Here is a 12,165-nt window from a genome sequence, read left to right as displayed (position 1 = left end):
ATATAAACTACTTTGCCAATATGTGAAATTTCAAACCCCTGTATTGAGAACATCAGCCTTCCACGCAATGCTTCTTGTTTCTGCCCACCATATCGTATCCTGGTCGCCTGAAAGGCCAATGGACTTCTCTGCGATGCTTATGGCATTGGACAATCACCCACTTGGTACTCCGCCACTCTCGAATATTTGATTTCTATACTCCCAAAATAATTCACGTGTGGTCAGGTGGACCCCTCATGGCTCACATGTATGGAGGGGGTGACTCTTCACCTTCCACGTGGGGAATTGGACATTTATTTCCATAGTGTCAACGCCATAGGCTCTTTGGCGATTGCTGGCTTCATCTTGGCTTTAATCTGACTGTCGAGATCAACAACACCCAGTTGTAAAAAAGAAAAAAAAGAAAAAAAAAGAAAATCAATCCTTGGCCTCAGGCAGATGTTCGAGAAGATGTCGGCATGGTAGGTGCATGGTATACTCAAGTTGCAGTTTGTATGATTGGGGACCATGGCTCAGTGATCCAGACCATAAGTGTGTTGGGCTCCACCTTGGATGGAACGTGGCCTAGGGTTATCGATATTGGAAGTTCCTAGCTACTTATAGTGGGTCTTTTTAACTGCGTATTTGCAGGCCATGAATTGAAAGGTTAGGATTACCCTATGAAAGATATTTTTATGGTATCATCCATCCACGATTGGCCAGCGGTCTGGATTTCTGGACCATGGGGCCCGCTTGTACAAACTGGAAGCCTGAGTAACTGTGCTAATCATTGGGCTGAGTCCTGTCATTTCACTTTGACATAACCATATGCAACAGATCTCTTACTCCCAGCTTCTGTCTACACAACAGAACCTTGCTTCTGGTACATTGAGGACTGGGAGAAAATCAAGCTCCGTACTGATCATTACCGTTATTTAATAGAGGCATTATAGGATCCTCACCAATGGATATTCATAACATGCTTGTGTTTTCATTCTGTCCAAGTGGGGCCCATGATCTAGACAATTGGTGTATTGGTACGCACCATGGGTGGATCAGACCATTCCCCAAAAAGTCCCGTTACTTAGATGATCCTAACATTTTATGTTACCTACCAAAGTGGTGTTCCAGATGAGAAACATTGCAATGGCTCACGCTCCACTGAAGAATGCCCAAAATTATTGGCTAGGATTGCCTCATCATGGAGATTTTTGAGACATCACCCCTCTAATGAAGCTCTCTGCAGACCAATGGTCTTGATTACCAACATGGCATCATTATCCTATATCTTCTTCAAAAAGAGAGAAATGCAGAATGTTTGTTTCTGTATTTATACTAGATTTGCTATTACACTTTAATGGTGTGAATCAGAAATAGCTACGACTGGACTGGACACAACATGGTTTTGTTCATCAACCCATTTGAGATAACCATACACCACAGAGCTCATACTCCATGCTTCTTTGTCAACCTCTACACTCACCACAAACCCTTGCTTCTGATTCTTGCTGTTGAATGTGAGAGTTTCTGGATCCGTTTGGATTCTCATTCCACCGGGGGCCTCCGTTTCTGCCTTGTAAAAGGCGGTATCACCTCCCACATTCGTCACTATCCTGCTGAAATTCTGAACTGTTGGGTAGGTAGTTTCATTTGAGAAGACAGCAATGAAGGATGGGTAGTTGAGATTGGTAGGGGTGTTAGGACAGCTCCATTCGGCCGTCTGATGACAGTGGACATCTGGGTCTTGTTGTATCCGAGGCTGCAAAGGCAATCGATGTAGTCTTGGAAGTTCATGTCATAGATGAGCCCGGGGTCCATCGCTCTGTTTGGGTTGATATGGCCGGCTCCAAAGTCCAAAGGTGTGGCTGACAGCTTGGTCCACTGATCTCCAATGGTGGAGTGAGTGTTGTCCGTGGTTGTCGCGGTGGTCATGATTGCCGAACGGATGGCCGCCAGGTTCCAGTCCTTGTAGATGGCTCTCAATAGTCCGGCTACTGCAGCTGCATGGGGTGCTGCCATTGATGTACCTGATCCCAATGCGTAATCTGTCACCATATAATGTGAAACCATCACTGCCGCCGGCTTGCTCGGAACAAATGCTGCAAGCATATCTGCTCCTGGTGCGAGTATGTCTGGTTTTAGCACACTTGGGCTTACAGGGTCTGGTCCTCTCCATGAGAAGTGGGCCACTTGCGGTGCTGGTTTCACCCCCAGCTTTGTTATCTGGACCCTCATCTTCCTCACCGTCGCGTTAATCACTTCCATGGCGTACTTCTTGATCACAGCAGCAGTGGACCCACCTTTTAGAACCAGGCTAGGAATGTAGTAGTTGGATAAAAGAAATGTACCATCCATCATGAAGACACCCGCTGCAGCACCGCCCCTATAGACCTCCAACATTTGTGAGTAAATGTCAGTGTTGTTGTCTACATCACAGAGAACGACCTTCCCGGCAACATCGATCGGAACCAAAGACGACGGCTGACATGCTGCTTTGCCAATGTCGCCTTTGCCATAGTACAAAGGCAAATTGGCAATGTATATGCTCTCTGGGTAGTAGTTTGTCCCTTCTAGCGTTATATCATTGCCCAGTGTCAACTTTCCCTTGAAACTCCGGTCAATGGTCCCTGCACCGATGGTCATGATCCATGGTGCACCATTGTACGTCGTACTCCTCAATGGCCCATCATTGCCAGCCGCACACGCAACAAAGATCCCTTTCTCAATGGCTGAAAGCGCACCCATGGTGGTGAAATCCTTGTAACATGGTGTTTGCTCGAAACTGAGAGACAAAGACATGATATCAACACCATCGGCGATTGCCTGGTTTATGCCTGCAAGCACGTCGGTGGCTGCACCGGTGCTGTCTTCACTGGAGCTGTCAGATTTCCAGAGCACCTTGTACATTGCAACCCGGGCACCTGGAGCTATGCCTCTGGCTCTACCCTCAGCATATCCAAAGAAACTAGCACCGGACACAGATGCTCCGGCTGCCGTCGATGCCGTGTGGGTCCCATGTCCAAGCCAGTCTCTGGCAGAGTCGTAGTCGCCATCGACGATGATTTTTCTGCCAGCTTGTATTCCTTTGTTGAAAGACCGAGCTCCAATTAGCCTCCGATTGCACAACGATGGGCTAAATGCCGTCCCATTCTCGCACCCACCCTTCCGTCTATCTGGCACCGGCGACATCCCACCGTCATTAAAACTCTCGCTCTCTGGCCAAATCCCAGTGTCTATTATCCCAATTGATCACATCTTGACCATAGGATGATTCAGCCCATATGCCTGACCGATGATTGAGGCCCAGGTACGTAGGGGTGTGTGTGGTGAATAGCTTGCCGTAGGATTCGCCTTACGTGGCCCGGTGAGCTGGCAATTTCTCCAGCTCCGATAGCTGAGAAGGTGAGAGCCTGGCACTGAAGCCATGCATGACATGGCTGTAGGAATAGAGCAACATTTCTTCACTCGACGTCCCTTCGGCCAACGTCAAGGATGCCAGCATGGACTGGTGCCATGGCTCATGGCTTGCGAATGTGTCGGGCTTGTGCGAGTGGTCCATGTGGATGATGTATGTTTGATGATCATCCGTGGCCCACACATCAGCAATGGGCCCTAGTAGCACTAGTGAGAACACTAATAGGTGGTGTAAGATAGTATGTGGGGAGCCTTCCTTCACATTTTATGGTTTTGAGGAAATGAGATGAGTGTTATATAAATATACATCACATATGAAGACTTGTTATAACTAATCTAAGTACAAACGTTGAGGGCGATTTTTCCTATATACGTTTTCTGTTTTGATCTTATTATCTTTTTGAAATGGATGTCTGATATTGTTGGAGGATATGTTTGTTGTACGTGGATCACTCCGGAGATGTGAGTCCTACGACACGTGTCAATGTGATCATGCGTGTGGTAAATCTGGGTGAGTCATTAGGTGGGGCCATATCCAACTTGTCTCGAAATCTGATCACTTGGATTATGAGGCGGGCCACTTGTGCAAGAAAAAAATGGTTGGTTACAAAAAGAGTTACCTGTTGGAATATTTGGTTGAATTAAATAAACCATTAAAAATCGAGAACCAAAAGAAAAAGAAAATTAGAGATAGAAAACTTATATATTTGAGTCGAGGCGTGACGTGAGTCATTCGGCTTGAAATCGAATTTGTTCCCTTTGGACAGTGTCCTAAGTGCAATAGGTTTCTAGCACCAGTCTTACTGAGGAGCAAATTAGAGACCAAGTTTCTTCTAATGTCAGGCACATATAAGACATCATTCAATAGTAGAGTTTTTCTAGAAGTACTTTCCCTTTCCCTACAACTGGAGTTGTTCTAGCATTGCTCATGAACCTGTTCATCATCTCCTGATACTTGGTAGGAGGTAAATATGCTACGATCCTTGCACACATGTCTAGTTGCATCAGTATCTAGTACCTACTCTAAGTTATTTATAAGGAAGACTTCTGACACCACAACTACTGCCTGTCAAACTCATTGTCTGTTTCTGTAAGATTAGCCTGCGTCTTATCTTTAATTTTCTTAAGCCTACAGGTTTTAATGTGATGCCCAGGCTTTCCAGAGTTGTAGCAATTTTCTTTTTTTTTTTTGAATTAATTGTTTAAATTCTTCTTTTTGAGCTTATTTTCATTTGCATAATGTCTAGGTTTGCCATAGTTAAGGCATTTGTCATTTTTCTTATTATTATTTTTCCGACTTAATTTCACAAGATTCGCCTTTAAATTTATTTCATTTCCATTTCCTTTTTGGTCTCTGATTCTATTGGTCTCCTCTATTCGTATGTGTACGATAGTAATTTTCAAAGAAACACCGTTCTTTTTATGTTTAATTTTATTCTTATATTCTTTCCAGGAGGGTGATAGCTTTTCTATTAGTGCTCTTGATAGAAATGCTTTATCCAACTTAATTCTTTTTGACGATAGTTCATGAACTATATTTTGAAAAAAATGAATCAGATTAGTGACAGGTTTATCGTCTGACATTTTATAATGAAGGAAATTAGCGATTGCATTTTTCTTAGTGTCCGCATATTTTAAAATGTACTTCTTTTCTAAAGCATTCCATATGTCTTTAGCAAACTCGCAAGAAGTATACACATCATACAGTTCGTTGGATAAAGAGTTCAGAATATAATTTTTACAATTATTTTCATCCGTTACTTCGGTTTGATTTGATGGATTTATAGTAAATAATTCAGACAGAATGTATGAAACTTTAAGGGTGGTTAGTGCGAACATAAGTTTTTGTTTCCACCGTTTAAAGCATTGTCCAGTGAACGGTTCGATTTTGGCTAACTCGGCAGAAGCATTTACTGTTACGGTAGCCATAGTGTATTTAATTCAAAACTTCGATTTCAAGATTGTTGGAATATTTGGTTGAATTAAATAAACTATTAAAAATCGAGAACCAAAAGAAAAAGAAAATTAGAGATAGAAAACTTATATAGCAGTGCACTCATTGTACACGGGCTTGTTTAACTTAAAAGTATTGAGTTAACTCAGCGACGAACTCAGTAAAAATTCTTAAATTAGAATATAGAGAGAGTTTTATAAGAAGAGACGAGAAATGATTTACACTCGCACCCGTGCTTAGCCCAGCCCAACTCGTCTTATCGCGCACATTGACACGGACTCGGACTTAGACTCTGCTCGGCGCGTGCGTGTGGTCAATGACATAGATTAGAGCTATTGACATACACCCCCCATGACTAAATTCACATGCCCCCTAAATGTGGCTCAAGCCCTAAGGCAAAAAACATGTGGGACAAAACCTACAATTCAAAACATCAAAAATTTCAAATGTAGAGGGAAAACAAAATATTTCAAATTTAAATATAAATTTTGAAACAAAATACAACATTACCAACATGTCTGGCCCACCTGATCAGTGGGTTAACCTCTCTTTTGGTCCGAGTATTCCCATGGTGGGCCCAACCGATGAGTGTTGTATGTGAAGAGGCCTTTAACAATCTTAGATTTCTAAACAAGTTGGAAGTGAGACAAGAGGAAGGTCTTGGAGATGATGATGTTGCCCTTGTGAATTGGGTAATCTTGTAGTTATGCTTATTATGACTTAAATGTGTGTATATATATATATATATATATATATATATATATATATATATATATATATATATATATATATATATATATATATATATATATATGTATATATATAGACCCTTAGGGTCCATTCTACACAAATTTTTACATTTAATGAGATTCTATCTATTCTAACTACACATGTCATTTTTCATACGAATTTAAATTATGAAGCTTCTACTCTTTTGAAGTTTTTAGGTGGCTCTCTTGAAGCTTCTACTCTTACACTATTAGTTTACCACACCATAATAATTTTACAAAATTTATATTTATTTCTCAACACCCATCCCCCTCCCCCCTTAAACATAATTTTCTTCCATCAACTATTTCAAGCATAATTATTAAATTATTAAAGATGTCTGCTTTTAGAGGTTTTGTGAAAATGTTAGCAACTTGATCTTGTGACTTGATGAATATGAGCTCGATATCTTTATTCTTCACATGTTCTCGGATGAAGTGGAAGTGAGTGTCGATGTGCTTATTTCTTTCATGAAATACAGGATTCTTTGCTAAGGTAATGGATGACTTATTGTCGATGTAGATATTCGTAGGCTCCTCTTGATGCATTTGAATATCTTTGAGCAGATTCCTTAGCCAAATTGCATGGCATACTCATGATGATGCAGCTACATATTCAGCTTCACATGTATAAAGAGTGACAATCGATTGCTTCTTTAATTGCCATGTAAAATCAGTATCTCCCATATAAAATACAAAATCGGATGTGCTTTTTTTATCATCTACATCTCCTCCCTAATCACTATCTGAATAGCCTGCAAGTTGAAAGTCTAGAAATGATAAATAAAGTAAACTATAATTCATTGTACCTTTTATGTATCGAAGAATCCTCTTAGCCGCATGTGAGATGATTTTGTTTCTTCCATGTACTGGCTCACTAGCCCAACTCCATATAAAATGTCAGGTCTTGTACACATCAAGTATCGAAGACGTCCAAGTAGGCTCTTGAAGAGTGTAGAGTTCACCTTTTCTTCATCATCATACTTTGTCAGTTTGATACCACATTCCACAGGTGTGCTTACCGACTTGCAATTATACATATTGAATTTCTTGAGAACTTCTCTTGCGTAGCTGTCTTGAGAGATAAAGATTCCTTCATCCATTTGCTTTACTTGTATACTAAGGAAATATGACATAAGGCCGGTGTCCGTCATTTCAAATTCTCGAACCATTGATTCCTTGAACTCTTTAAACATACTTAGATTACCTCTTGTGAAGATTAAATCATTCACATACAAATAAACAAACAACATATCTTCATTTTCATTCACCTTAGTATAAAGGCATGCTCATATGGGCATTTGATAAAATTATTTTCTTGAAAATATTGATCAATTCTGCTATTCCATGCCCTTGGTGCCTGCTTTAAGCCATATAAGGCCCTTTTCAATTTTAAAACTTTATTTTCATGCTCTTTTCTGACATAGCCCAATGGTTGCTCCACATAAACATTTTCTTCGAGATATCCATTCAAAAAAGAAGATTTCACATCCATTTGAAAGATTTTTCATGTATTTTGTGTGGTTAAAGAACAATTTTACAGTTTCTAGGTGAGCAATAGGAGTAAATACTTCCTCATTGTCGATTCCAGGTCGTTGGTTTTACTCTTTCGCAACCAGTCTTGCTTTGTATATTTCAACTTCTCCTTTCACATTCTTATTTGCCTTGTACACCCATTTGACACCAATTGCATATTGGCCTTTTGATAGAGTGGATAACTCCTATATGTTGTTTCTTTCGATTGCGCTGGTTTCTTCATCCATAGCTTCTTTCCACCTTTTGTCTTATATGACATCTTCAAAGCTTACTGGTTCACAATTAGCAAAGAGACAAAATAATGTAAAGTCATTTGATTTTCAGTTACCTCATAAATCTCCCATAGGCTCCTCATACGTCTTAGCCTTTTGCTTGAACTTTCTTTTGATGAAGATGATGTTGGCTCACAACGAGCAGATGAAGCTGGAGATGGAGGCGGAGTAGCGAGCATTCGTGTCACTTGATCATCTTCTTCTAAAGGAAAGATGTCATAGTTTTCTTCATTTGTTGTCCAATCCCACGTGCATTCTTCATCGAATTCAACATCTCGACTTGTAATCATTTTTTCATTACTTGGGTTATACAGTTTGTAGCCTTTGGAGTGAGCATCATAGCCAATAATATGTGCTTTGCACTCTTATCATCTAGCTTGGATCTCTTTTGGTCAGGCATATGTGCATACGCGATGCTTCCAAAAACTCGAAAATGTGAAACACCTGGCTTTCTTCCACTTCATGCTTCTTGTAGTGTTTTGTTCCACATGCTTCTTGTGGGGAAACAGTTAGTCAAATAAACCGTACAATCTACCCCTTTTGCCTAAAATTCTTTAGGCATCTTTTTGTTCTTCAATATGCTTCGAGCAATGTTAAGAATTGTTCTATTCTTCCTTTTGGCCACCTCATTTTGTTGAGGTGTGCATGGGATTGTTAAAGGCCGGCGAATCCCTTGTTCTTCACAATATGCTTCAATTTCTTTTGATGTGAATTCTCCCCCTCTATCGAATCTCATAGCTTTAATATGTAATCTACTTTCCTTTTCAACAAAAACCTTAAATTTCTTAAAAGCGCCAAAAACTTTGGATTTTTCTTTTAAGAAATAAACCCAAGTTTTTCGACTGAAATCATCAACAAAAATGAAGAAATAATTATTCTTACCAAGTGAGGAAGGAGTGATTGGCCCAGACACATCTGTATGAATGAGTTGAAGTGGCTTTGCGGCTCTTGTTGATGCCTCTTTTAGAAAGCTTCCTCGAAATTGTTTGCCAAGTAGACAATCTTCACAAAGTTGATCCGGGTGATCAACCAATGGCAAACCCTTCACCGACTTTTACTTGGATAATACTTTTAGCCCTCCAAAATCTAGATGTCCAAATCTTAAGTGCTAAAGCCACGACGAATCTTTCAAACAAGCATATAAACATCTTGCAACATCACTTTGAATGTTCAATAAGAACATTCTATTGTTTGACATGGCCACATTAGCGATCAAATCACTTCTTTGGTCTCTTATTAAAAGACTATGATTTTTCATATGAATATCACAGCCTTTCTCTAAGAGTTGTCCCAAGCTCAATATTTTATTTTTCATATCCGGCACATAATAAACATTAGAGATAAATTGGTGGATTAGGATTTTTCCTATCCCTTTCACTGGAATTTTAGACAAGTCTCCGAATGTGACATGGCCTCTTATCGATTTATCTAGCTCAATGAACATGCTCCTTATCCCGCACATGTGATTGCTTGCCCCAATATCTAGATACCATGAGTTTTGGTGTCCACTTTCATCGCCTTTATAAGCCAACAATACAATTGGCTCTTCATTTTTATTTCTTTCAACATAATTAGCTTTCTCTTCAACATGGTTAGTACGACTTCTATATTCTGAAGCATAGTGGCTATACTTTTTACAAGCAAAACATTGAACTTGAGATTTATCTTGAAATCTTTCATACCTTGGCCTCGTGAAATTTCCTCTTCCACGTCCCCTTGTAGGATGAGAATTTTGGCTTCTTTCTTCAAAGTTGTAAATGCGTCCTCCTCTTCCTCTTCCTCGAGCATGGCTTCGTCCTCGACCTCTTTGACTTTTAGAATCTTCATGGTCATCCTTTAATGTGAGCTTTCTTTGAAGTAATTTCTCCAATGGCTATTGCTTCTTGTTAATTCTTTTTTCATGAGCTTGTAAAGATCCCATGAGTTGATCAACGATCATGGAATCCAAATCTTTTGATTCTTCAATGGCTACAACAATATAATCAAACCTTTGGATCTAAAGACCGTAAGATTTTTTCCACCACGCGAATTACATCCAAAGTTTCTCCATTTCTTCGTAATTGATTTACAATGGCCAATACTCTTGAAAAATAATTTGAGATTAATTCCGACTCCTTCATATGTAAAGCTTCAAATTCACCTCTAAGAGTTTGGGTACATACCTTCTTTACTTTATCAACTCCTTTGAATGAGTTTTGTAGGATGAGGAAATGGCAAACACGATCTTCTCAAAAGCACCCTCATCCATTCCTTGATAGATGAGGAAGAGAGCCTTCTTGTCTCTCTTTCTTGCATCTCATAGAGTCTCTCTTTGATTTTGGGGCAATGTGGCTTCATCTTGTGGCTCAATGTACCCTTTTTCAATGATCTCCCATACATCTTGAGAGCTAAGCAATGCCTTCATTTGAATACACCAATTTTCGTAGTTGTCTTTGGTGAGTCGAGGAACTTGAAACGACATCATCCCATTTGCCATCTATGAACCTTTAGCTTTGATACGACTATGTTGTATGTGAAGAGGCCTTGAACACTCTTAGATTTTTAAACAAGTTAGAAGTGGGATAAGAGGAAAGTCTTGGAGATGAAAAAGCTCACTCGTATTGGATATTCTTCATTTGTTACGTTACAACAAAGACCCCTATATGTATATATAGACCCTTATGGTCCCTTCTACACAATTCTTTACATTTAATGAAATTTCATCTACTCCAAGTACCCATGTCATTTTCCATACGAATTTAAATTATGAAGCTTCTAGATAGCTCTCTTGAAATTTCTAGGTGGGTCTCTTGAAGCTTCTACTATTGCATTATTAGTTTACTGCACCATAATAGCTTTACAAAATTTATGTTTATTTCTCAACAATGAGTGGATTGGTTCTTGTAGGCTGAATCTTGTTGCCATGAACTGCCTGGAAGCTCTTTTACATGTAATTCTTGGGAGCTTTGGAAAGCGCAATAAAGTTGAGGTCCAATCCACCCATTAGGTTGTCCGATCTTGCACATGTTTTCCCCGAATTAAAATCAAAGCCGTACATTTTGTTTGGCAAACTGTGGTCCACTTTATCAGTGGATCAACTTGACATTACAAGAAAAGTGACTTATAACAGCAGATTTTTCTGCCGTTGTATATACGAAAGTCTGCTACTACTACATTTTGTGGGGGATCAGCTGTGGATCATGTATTAGTTGCTGTCTCAGCCGTTGGTATAGAATCTGTGGAAGATATCTCATCCGCTACTGCAAAAGCTATTAATGCGGACATTTTCACCTCTATATATGGCTATTAGATGGCGGATGTTAAATATATTGTGGCGGACCTATCCGCCGCATGATATTATGAACGAGCGGATTTAACTGCTACTGTATATAACCATTTATGGGTGGATATGTGAAGTTTATTGTGGCATGTATATCTGCTGCTAAAACAATTATACCATGACACTACTTTTAAGGTGGATCTATCCGCTAGTATCCAGCATAAACCAGTAACAACAAATAACAATTCGTACGTCCGCCGCAGAATACTTTTATATCGGTGGATACATCCGCCGTTATATATATCTACATATTATTGTTTAACGACATATATATCCATTGCTAGAACATTGTGTTAATTTTTTTACCATTCTAAAATTCAAACATTTTAAATTTAATTTAAATATATCATCTTTTTTTACATACCATCTTTTTTTAAATTCACGTTGACATTTACTTTAACATCAGTCGCTATTGACAAAAAATGTAGTCGTTGATCCAATTTTCCTGTCATTTGAGGCAAATTCATTTCTTTTTTAGTAACTTCTATCAATTTTTCACAATCTCGAGTTCTTTCTTCATCATGTCCTTTTCCTTTTCTCCTAACCGTTTCTTTAATTTTTTAACTTCATATTTCGTTTCATGCATGTTCATGTTCGGATTGTATTCATCACACTAATAAGGCCATTTGCAATTTTACATTCATTTATTATCTTTTTCCACTAAAAGTATAAAAAAAATTTGAAATATACTTTATTCTACTTTTCAGACTCAAACAATCTTACCTTCAAAGGACATCTATAAAACTGTTGCTTAAGATTGGCAGAGGTTTATTTATTTATTTAATGTTAATACCATATATATTGCCCAATTGCAGACAATGTTAATTGGGCGGAATTTATGAGTCTTCTCATTATTCATAGTGTTTACTACAAAATTATGAATAAAGATTAGAATATCGAATAAAATTCATAGTAGGCGATTGA

The 12,165-nt window shown here is 38.9% G+C and overlaps 1 pseudogene; it reads right to left on the bottom strand.

Moving 5' to 3' along the window:
* Nucleotides 1-1,333: 1,333 nt before the first annotated feature.
* On the bottom strand, nt 1,334-9,755 carry LOC131227336 (subtilisin-like protease SBT3; annotated as a pseudogene).
* Nucleotides 9,756-12,165: the final 2,410 nt, after the last annotated feature.

Source organism: Magnolia sinica, chromosome 2 (assembly GCF_029962835.1).
Source record: "Magnolia sinica isolate HGM2019 chromosome 2, MsV1, whole genome shotgun sequence".
In the NCBI taxonomy this organism is placed as follows: Eukaryota; Viridiplantae; Streptophyta; class Magnoliopsida; order Magnoliales; family Magnoliaceae; genus Magnolia; species Magnolia sinica.
Note: the sequence above shows the minus strand (reverse complement) of the source record. Positions and strands in the feature narration are given on the sequence as shown.